Here is a 10,001-nt window from a genome sequence, read left to right on the forward strand (position 1 = left end):
TAGTATTTTGTTGAGGATTTTTGCATCTATGTTCATCAGTGATATTGGCCTGTAGTTTTCTTTCTTTGTGACATCTTTGTCTGGTTTTGGTATCAGGGTGATGGTAGCTTTGTAGAATGAGTTTGAGAGTGTTCCTCCCTCTGCTATATTTTGGAAGAGTTTCAGAAGGATAGGTGTTAGCTCTTCTCTAAATGTTTGATAGAATTCGCCTGTGAAGCCATCTGGTCTTGGGCTTTTGTTTGTTGGAAGCTTTTTAATCACAGTTTCAGTTTCAGTCTTGGGAGGTTGTGATTTTCTAAGAATTTGTCCTTTTCTTCCAGGTTGTCCACTTTATTGGCATACAGTTGCTTGTAGTAATCTCTGATGATTCTTTGTATTCCCGCAGGGTCAGTTGTTACTTCTCCTTTTCAGTTTCTAATTCTGTTGATTTGAGTCTTCTGCCTTTTTTCCTGATGAGTCTGGCTAATGGTTTATCAACTTTTATCTTATCAAAGAGCCAGCTTTTAGTTTTATTGATCTTTGCTATCATTTCCTTCATTTCTTTTTCATTTATTTCTGATCTGATCGTTATGATTTCTTTCCTTCTGCTAACCTTGGGGTTTTTTTGTTCTTCTTTCTCTAATTGCTTTAGATGTAAGATTAGGTTGTTTATTTGAGATGTTTCTTGTTTCTTAAGATAGGATTGTATTGCTATAAACTTCCCTCTTAGAACTGCTTTTGCTGCATCCCATAGGTTTTGGGTCATTGAGTTTTCATTATCATTTGTTTCTAGGTATTTTTTGATTTCCTCTTTGATTTCTTCAGTGATCTCTTGGTTATTTAGTAGCATATTGTTTAGCCTCCATGTGTTTGTATTTTTTACAGAAGTTTTCCTGTAATTGATATCTAGTCTCATCTCATTGTGGTCAGGAAAGATACTTGATATGATTTCAACTTTCCTAAGTTTACCAAGGCTTGATATGTGACCCAAGATATGATCTATCCTGGAGAATGTTCCATGAGCACTTGAGAAGAAAATGTATTCTTGTTTTTTTGGATGGAATATCTTATAAATATCTAAATCCATCTTGTTTACTGTGTCATTTAAAACTTGTGTTTCCTTATTTATTTTCATTTTGGATGATCTGTCCATTGGTGAAAGTAGGGTGTTAAAGTCCCCTACTATGCTTGTGTTACTGTCGATGTCCCCTTTTATGGCTGTTAGCATTTGTCTTATGTATTGTGGTGGTCATATGTTGGGTGTATAAATATTTACAAATATTAAAAAAAAATAAAAGGAGGTATATTTCAGTTAAACATCAGTAGGGGATTTAATTAAAAATCTGGTCCCTCTGAAAGCACAGGAAGATCTGTCAAGGGTGAGCTTGCAGTCCCACATGGTGGCGGTCCACTGGAGCTGCCCCTTGGGACAGGTAGGCTTTCTTGACTTAGCCAAGCCTTCCACCTGATGCTTGCCGCTGTCAGCTTAGACGGAGTTCTCCTCTGATAAAACCTCAAAACCTCAGCATCTCACAGCAACATCGCTTCATTTCCTGCTCACAGTCCTGTTTGTCTGTGTTGATTCCAGCTTCCAGGATCCATACTGAAGGAGCATCCCCCATTTGGAATTCTTGTTGCAGAGGGAGAAGAAAAATGGCAAATCGGGCAATAGCTTTTAATGCTTTACCTCAGACGTGGCATGTGCCATTTTGGCTCACATTCTATTGGCAAATCACAGGCCAAGCTGATAGCAACGGGGCAGAGAAGTACGTTTCCTCCAAAGGAAAATCCTGTAAGTTGTATGGCAATGGTGAGGATATAGAAAACACTTACATGGAGGGCAGTGAATGGTTCAGAACAATAATACAATCAACCACATTCATTTATACTCTCTTTCTTGCTCCTGTCTGCATTTAAGTTTGCAAAATCAATTTAGATAGTTAGGAGACCTCTTCAAGGTCTTCTAGAGATGAGATTTAACCAGGTCCCTGTTTCCTTTCTTTACAATTTTAATGTAATGTGCTGTTTAGGAGGTATGCTCAGTCACGCCCTAGAAGTCAGAAACTCTGATCACTACGTGGTTAGTAGGCAGTAAACAATGGCTCCAGGTTGCTCTAATCCCATTGTGTTATCCCCCTGGAATCAGGTATTATGCATCATCTTTCCATTAAGGATTAACAGGTCCATTGTGTTCTACATCCATATAACTGTCCCATAAATGATTAGTGAGCTCCTACCAAGTGCTGGAGATACAACCTTCTGTAATTCAAGTTCCCCTCCAGGAACTTACAGCCTACCTGGGGGACAAACAAGTAAGGAGGCAAGTGCATCATGGAGTGCCCAGGATATATAATCGTGAGCAAAGGGCACTCTGGGAGCACATAAGAGAGGCCCACTCAAACATAGTGTTCTGGAAAGGCTTTCCAGAGCAAGCAAGGAAACCTAGAGAATGAATAACCAGGTCAAGGGAGAAGATGGCACATTCCAGGCAGAGAAAATAGCATTAAGTAATGGTCTGGGGTTGAGAGACAGCACTGTAGTAGTTTGCACAACTGTTTGAAATTCCAAGGACACACACACACAAACTTGCACATTTGCACTTTTCAATGTCTAGGAGGTCAGTCCACTCTGCCCTTTACCTATGTAAACATGAATTTGACCCTGGTTCTCTACATGAAGAAATACTGGGGGAAGCATATCAACAAAAGATAAAGAACAAATCTATAGTAATTTCTTGTATGTATATTTTATTGAGATGTAACACACAAATTTTAAGGGTGCAATGTGATAGATACACATGCACACACACATATACATACATACACACATGTGTGTGAGTGTGAGGGTGAGTGTGTGTGTGTGTGTGTAACCACCAGTCAGATCAAGATATAGAACATTTTCAACACTCCCATTATTTTCTTTCTTGTTCATTCCGGTCAATACCTATCCTGCATTGAGGTAACCACGACCCTGTCTTCTAACACTGTTGATTGGTTTTATCTGTTCCTGAACTTCGTAAAAATTGAATGACACGTTAGAACTCTTTTGTGTCTGGATTCTTCCCTCTTTAACATAAAGTCTGAGAGATTCACTCAGGTTGATTTTGCATGGAAAAGTAGATCTTTCATTTATAGTACGGTGGTTGTCCAACTGATTCAGTCTATTGAAAAGACCATCTCTTCCCAAGGTATGGTTTCTTCATCGAGGGTGGTATGTGTATTTGTCCTCTGACTGCTTTTAAGGTTTTCTCTTTGTCTTAGATTTTCAGGAGTTTGATTATGAAATGTCTGTGTGTAATTTTCTTTGGGATCTGAGCTTCTTAAATGTATGAGTTGGTATTTTTAGCAGTTTTGGAAAATCTTGACCATTACCTTTCAAATATTGGCTCTCTCTTCCTTCTGAGATTTTGATCATGCATACATTAGACTTTTATTAGCTAATACTCACACATATGGGGTTTTTTAAACGCATACCTTCTTTTCTTACTGTGCTTCAGTTTGAATGCTATCTAATGACCTTTAAAAATCCTTCATCTACGATGTCTAGTCTGCTGTTAAATTTAGTCCTAGATATAGTCCTATATCATGAGTTCTTTGATGCTATTTTCACATTTTAAATTCAGAATGCACACAATTCTTTTTTATAGGTTCCAATTCATGGTTGAAATTCTACTTATTTTCATTTGTTCTGTGTACCTTTTTCTCTGAGTCCTTGAACATAATAATCATAGTTATTCTAATGTCCTTGTTTGTTGACTGCAGTATCTGGACATCTGTAGTTCAACTTTTATTTTATTTATTTATTTTCATTATGATAAAATATGCATAACATAAAAGTTATCACTTTAGTAATTTTTAAGTCTACATTTGAATGGCATAAGTAGGTGCATTCACATTGTTACAATCATCAGCTCTTATTTTCTAAATATTATTTGCCACATTTTCCTGTCTCTTTTCATGCCTAATAATTTTTATTCTTTTGGGCAGGACATTGACCTTAACTTTTAAGCTTCCCATCCATGCAGCTTCCATGGAGATGTCTCGAGGAAGAGATTCATCATGGTTTGTTGCAAGCCCCTTCCCTCTGGTAGGATTTTGTTCTGTTTTTCCAATTTAGCTCCCCAGACTCCTGTGCCATTCTAGAACTCAGCAAGTGTCCTGTGGGAGAAAACAAGCCTTGTAGTGGGGCTCCTCTTGCTCTTAGTCTGTTACACCAACCTGATTAACTGCCAAATGCTCTGATAGTTTTTTCTCCCCCTTCCACAGCCTAATGTCCCCGTGGAAGAAATCAACAAATAGGTAAATTCCCTCAGTGAAAAAAAGATTCCTTCTATGTGATGATGTGACCTCTTATTACCTCTCATATCTGCACCTGATTATACCTCTAACAGAATCTTCCTGATGATATTCCCACATTTTCCCCAATATGCCAAATTTGAAGGAGTAGTTGTTTCAAGTGTCAATGAGCAAATAGCTCATTGACACTTGAAGGATCACTTTTAGTGACAGACTTCCGATTTCTTAAAAACTAACCCAGAAACAGGTGGTATTTTATAAAATTCTGGGATTATAGATCCCAATATCTCTTCCATTTTCCCTTTCTTGGCCTCACTCTTAGGGTCAGAGGACAGAAACTGAGTGGTTTGCTGTAGCAGCAAATATAGGTGAGCTTCTCTAGGCCCTGAGAGCCAGCTGAACCCAAAACAATAGATATATTTTCAGGTTATAATACCATGGGATGCCTACTACATTGTTACTCCATTGGCTCTGTTATTCTTGCTTCTGACCAGTCCATGATATTAATGAAAAGTTATTGAATACTAACCAATTATCAGGCTAATTACTGTACTAATTACTTCTTGTGGGTAATGTATTAACCCTCATCATGATTCTGTGCAGTAAGTACCGTTCCCCTAGCATGTGGTGGAGCCAGGATTTGAATCCAGGCAGTCTCTCACCAGGTCCCAGGTTTATATTCAATACTACACTCCATCCTGCTATGCCTGATCACATAGTGAAAATCAGTTAGCACAGTCTGGAGGGGCAGGGACAGGGCAAACACTAAGATAAGGACATCGTTTCTTAGTTGCACACAGGAGTAGGTGAAGAGCCTTTGTGTAGAGACCACTCTGTGCTCTGAGACAGGTGCATACTGTTCAGAGGAGTAAACTTGACTCATTACGGCTGGGGAGTAGAGTGTGAGCAGTGAGGATGGTGGCAAGAGATATGGCTAAAGACTGTGGTTGGTGAGACCATAAACTATGTTAGGGTTTGGGGTTTTATCCTGTGGACAACTGGTAAACCATTGAAAGCTGTGCAGCAGTGTGATGCCATACTGTCCACAGGATGGAGAACAGATCTTTGGGAGGTAATACTGCTGTCAAGGAGAACAGGAAGAAGGACTTAGCAGGCAATGATGTGAGAGTAAAGCCAAATGATTGAATAAGGTAGCTGTTATGGAGTAAGTTGAACTGATTCAACAACTGTTTAGAACTTCAGGTTGAACGGTCTTGTGTTGAATTGGATAAGGGGGATGAGAGAGGCAGGCTAAAGGTTGCTTCCAACCTTTTCAGCTTACATGATTGGGTAAAGCATGGTCCTATTTACGGGGATGGGAAATGCTGGAGGCAAACCAGGTTCATGAGGGAAGATCATGAGTTTCATTTGGGAATACTGAATCTGAGATTTCTCTGGAAGATCTTAGTGGAGAGGTCAAGTAGGAAGATGGATGACTGAATCTGGCACTCGGAAGAGGAATCTGGACTGGAGATAGAGGTGCCTCTATTGTCAGCTTGTAAACAGGGAGAATGGAGGTAATGATGGACAGAAGACAAGGGAAAGTTTATAATGTCTTCAGGCTGGATGGACAGTTCCCAGAACGTCTCTAAGCCTCGCCTTGGTAACTAGAGACATGGATGGGATCTTGGCCATATTGTCTCAACTAAGTTCTGTGTTCCTGTAGCATCCAGCTGGAGCCTTATAAAAGATACCATTAGACCAGAATTCAGAGGTGGGCTCACAGTAGACATATATTTTATTATGTGATGATTAATTTTGACCATGGCTGATGAGCTCATACAGGGACAAGTGATACCACTTGAGCCCATCTGATTCCCCACCGGAGAATATTTTCTTGAAAAACACAGAAGACTGGAAGTTAGAAATTAAGCTCTATTAGCGATGGAATTCTCGGGTGAATAGCGACCAGAATTTCCTGAGCTCCACTGAACCGCATGTGTTCCCACCCTTTGTGATGTCTGGAGTCTGTGAGGTAGCCCAAAATTCTTCCAAGAAATTCTCTCATTCTATGAAGCTATTTTGAAGCGGGTTTGGGATACTTGTAACCAAGAGTCTTAATTAGGACAGGCCTTGATGTGTCTAATTAGGGAATCATTAACAGAATAAAGCAAAGGCTGATGCTGAGCTGAGCTGGCCGGGGACCAAGACAGGCAGCTTTGCAAGTCTCCATGATGGGTGGGAAGACAGCAGTGATCGCACTCCTGGAAGGTCTTACAGATTGCTGGGCTGCAGAGGACTAAAGGGCCCTTTTGTGCATGGCTGATCATGTGGGGATGTTTAGCACAATCCAAATATGCCCCTTAGTCCTGCCATGACACTCCCATAAGTGAGATGTGAGCCTGCACTGTCTCTTCCAGATTCCAGACAAACTCTGCTGACTTTTTATTTTTATTTTTTTTTTTACTATCTGTCTAGTGCAGAAGGGATTCAGTTACCCTTTAGTCTTAAAAATATGCCAAAGGATGGCATTGGCCTTCTGTGGCTTGGAGCAAGCTTGTATTGCACAGATCTGTTTCTCATTTATGTGGTACAGCCAAATCGCCAGGGTTGGTTTTTTTTTTTTCCCTCATAGAATGTGGCCGTACAGAAGGCCAACATCTTTTTCTATTTGGGTTTTCTACTCAGATCCTGGACAGAGTAGGGAAAAAGAAGAAATTACTGGAAAATTTTGATGTCTATCTTTACAGGACCAAAAAAACCCCTCAGAATAAAAACTGAGGGAAGAAGCCATTTTTAAATACTCTGTTAAGTTTCATATTTCTATTTATAATATAAATAAAATTATTATAGACTAAAAAATACTCTGTTAATTTCTGTTACTAGCCTCATGTCTTATCAGTGTGTATGATTTAACCAATGAGTCATATGGGAATACTTCTTATGCACTGCCTTCAATATGAAAACTGTAACTGGCACTAATGGAGTTTAAAAGAACGTACAAGAAAATGTTATGTTGTAAGAAAGAAAACAAGGTTTCAGTCGTGTAATACTTCAATAGCTTCAATAGCGATTTAGGGATTTAGCTGTTTAGATCTGGTAGATTATAATAATTCTGCAAAATGCCATAGCTAGTAAAAAATTAGAACCCAGAAATAACCTAAAACGTGTTCCTTAAAAAGACATGAGACTTTTAAAAAAATGATACAAATGAACTTATTTACAGAACAGAATTAGACTCACAGACATAGATAACAAACTTACGGTTACTAAACGGGAAAGGGGGTGGGGGAGGGATAAATTAGGAATTTGGGATTAACAGATACACATTACTATATATAAAAGAGATAAACAACAAGGACCTACTGTATAGCACAGGAAACTATATTCAATATCTTGTAATAACCTATAATGGAAAAGAAACTGAAAAAGAATACATTTATATATATGTGTGTGTATATATATATATATATATATATATATATATGTATGTATGTATAACTGAATCACTTTGCTGTACACCTGAAACATTGTAAATCAACTATATGTCAACAACAAAAAAAAGACACAAGCCTACCAATGAGACACCTAATTGACACCATTACTTGTATGGGGAGACGTTAAAGTACAAAATAAATGTCTCATTTTGATAATATGTATCATTCAGTAAAGAAAAATAACTGGCTCTATATAGAGTCTTTGCCTTGGGTGAGCAGGGTTAAGATACCTAGGGTATATCCCTCATGGTATTTTGAGTAGAGAGACTCAAACACAGAACGTGTTTTAAGCTGGTTCTTTCTAGCCAGGCTCAGAAGAGACTATATTTAGTACCTTTTTTCTGGATCTACAGAGCTACTCCTTTTGTTTTTATTTTTTTCATTTTTGTTTTTTACATTTTTCTTTACTGAATGATACATTAGCCAGCATTGATTTATTTTGCTTGAAATCATATAACTCTAACAGAATAGAAGAAGGCACACACCATCAGAGAGAAGTAGCCTGAAATTCGGAATCTGAGGCAATGCCACACCTGGGACCCAGGATGCACAGATTCAGCCTGGATCTTCTAATCGAGGCATCAGTAGCTTCGTGGCATCTGTATCTTCATGCTGGGAGAAGGCCAAGGACCCAGCCTGAGAAGCCCCTCTCTCTGTGGATGTTGGGCTTCAGCTGTTGTTACTTAATCTTGGGGAAAAGCCAGAGTGGCTATTTGTAGGTAGTGGGAGGCCAGCAGTGCCTGGAGAGCGTGGCTTGAGAGCAAGAGCAAATTGGCTGGACCTTGTAACACATCCTTCAACTTCACCAAGTGATGCTTCTACTGCAAGGACCTGGTACACATACATTGCTCTGAAGAAATGCCTCTCGATTTTTTTAGCTCATGCTACCCATCCCTTCCATCGTTTCTCAGTTTTTAAAAATATTTATTTATTTATTTATTTATGGCTGCATTGGGTCTTCGTTGCTGTGTGCGGGCTTTCTCTAGTTGCAGCGAGCAGGGACTACCCTTTGTTGCAGTGCGCAGGCTTCTCATTGCGGTGGCTTCTCTTGTTGTGGAGCACAGGCTCTAGCGCGTGGGCTTCAGTAGTTGTGGCACACGGTCTCAGTAGTTGTGGCTCACGGGCTCTAGAGCACAGGCTCAGTAGTTGTGACACATGGGCTTAGTTGCTCTGTGGCATGTGGGATCTTCCCGGACCAGGGCTCCAACCCGTGTTCCCAGCATTGGCAGGCGGATTCTTAACAACTGCGCCACCAAGGAAGTCCCTCTTTTCTTAGTTTTAATCAACCCAGAAGACTGATTGATTTTTACTTTCTGTAATTCGTATTAAGAAACAAAGGGCACATGAATATATTTTATTAAAAACGACACAGCCCCCTGATAGCCTAATACATTCTCCTAGGAGAGAGAGGGTATGAATATAGTACAGGTCTTTGACAGTGTAAACTCAAGCAGTATAGCCAGGAAATGTAATTTATACATTTAGAAAGTATTTCACAAGGTGCTCCCCTTACTCTGATCATTGCAAAAAAGATGTTCAGAAATTCTGTTCTCCCCACTTACCTTTCTTCTACAAAATCTACCCAACCTTATTTATCTTATACAGAGAAGAAAAAGAGAACTTTGTATTTACCCTGGGAATGCAAAAACCATTAAAACAAATTAAGCCCTCAGCAAACACTTTCCAAATATGACCTTCAGCTGATAACTGGTGAACAGATACCTTGTGTAAAAGTTGAGGTTTTTGCTGATGTGGGAACCATATGTTTATATGTGTTTACCAAACAGAGCTCCTCAGAACCTGATAACTCTCTACTTATTCCTTTTTTCCAAGTGGCATAACCTTGCACCAGTGGACATGCGCTATTAGCTCACACATAGCGTTTTGGGTTATTCTTGGTTCCTTCTTTGGCGGAAGGCCCTTCAAAGAATGCCTGGGTGGCTGGTCTATACACAGACCTCCTGCCAAGGAGTTCCCAGCTCACCACATGCTCCCTTGGACAGCACTACTGTAGTGTTTACGTGACCATTTCTTAGAATTGTCTGGTAATTGGATACTAAGTATTGAAAACCATTCTGTTTTGAACATTTGTAAACCAGAAATTTCATGTCTAAGACTTTATCTTAATGCTGGAAGAGATCAGAGAATTAGCTCCAGGGATAATAGAAAAAAAATTGAAAACAACCTAAATAGCCAGTAATAGGGAAATGCTTAAACAAAATATAATGAAATATTGTGATCAGTAAAAATCATGTGTAGAGGGATATTTACAGACATGGAAAGATATTCA

This window comes from Delphinus delphis, chromosome 5 (assembly GCF_949987515.2).
Source record: "Delphinus delphis chromosome 5, mDelDel1.2, whole genome shotgun sequence".
NCBI lineage: Eukaryota > Metazoa > Chordata > Mammalia > Artiodactyla > Delphinidae > Delphinus > Delphinus delphis.